Raw genomic sequence first — 1,053 nt, 5'->3', positions numbered from 1 at the left:
GGGGCGCTCGGGTGCCTCCCAGAGCCGCCTGGCCCCTTCCCGCGTGTCTCCCTGCGCGCGTGTGTCCCTGTGCGTGTGCGCGCGCGCCTGCGCGCCCGCGCGCTGGGTGTTGGGGTTTTTTTTTTTTTCTTTTCTTTCTTTCTTTCTGTCTTTCTTTTTTTTTTTTTTTTTCTCCCCCCTCGCTTGCTCCAGGTTTTACTTCTGGTTGCCTGTAAGGGTTTTGCTCCTCCCTTCTGAAATCCTATATTAGCTGTGGCCAAAGCTGGGTAAGAAACACAGCTCATTGTTGGCAAGTGCCGATGAGCCTCGCAGAGGAGTGAAAAACAGCTCCGGGGCTGCGGCAGCGATCACAGCACCGTCACGTAAGCGCCGAGGAGAGAGCCGGGGAAGCCCTCTCTATGCTGGGTGACTTTTACTGACTGATTTCACCGCCACCTTCGAAGCAAAAGAAGAAAGAAGCCGGGAGGTGAGTGCGGCGGTTCTCGTAGCTGGTGCCGGGTGTCCCTTTTGTGTGCAACAGGAAAAATGGGACTGTTTAAACACGCGAGGAAAGGTACCTCTCAGCTGCCTGGCTTTACCTCCTTATCTGTGCCTTACTGTATTTTTACCGAAATAATTAGGACTTAATTCCGAAAGTTGCTGACAGCGGCTAGGTGGGACTTCCCAATTCTTTGCTCGTTCCCCGCAAGTTAGCGAGAGCGCCGTGGAAATCCGCTGCCTTCCCTGGCGAAGCCGGGGGGCTCGGGCGCCTTTTGAACGTGCGGGGAGGAGGCGGCTGTTGCCGAATGCAACACTTTCCGGCGATAGGTATGCACAAGTTGGAGCGGGAAGGCGTGTTGCTCGCCGGATTAGCGGAGGGGACCGGGATTTTCGTACCGCGGGCTCCCCTTCCTCATTTTCCCCTTTGTACTCCACGGTGGAGCCGCGGTAGGGGATTTTTTTTTTTTTTTCTTTTTTTTCCCCCAGACCTAAAGATTTTCGGAGGAAGTAGTAACAATAAAAGAAGAAGAACTGCCATCAGGAATGTCTCCTCCTTGAAAAAAAATTCTTCTA

This window comes from Pygoscelis adeliae, unplaced genomic scaffold (assembly GCF_000699105.1).
Source record: "Pygoscelis adeliae isolate BGI_AS28 unplaced genomic scaffold, ASM69910v1 Scaffold172, whole genome shotgun sequence".
Lineage (NCBI taxonomy): Eukaryota > Metazoa > Chordata > Aves > Sphenisciformes > Spheniscidae > Pygoscelis > Pygoscelis adeliae.
The sequence above is the reverse complement of the archived record's forward strand: the minus strand, read 5'-3'. Positions refer to the sequence as shown.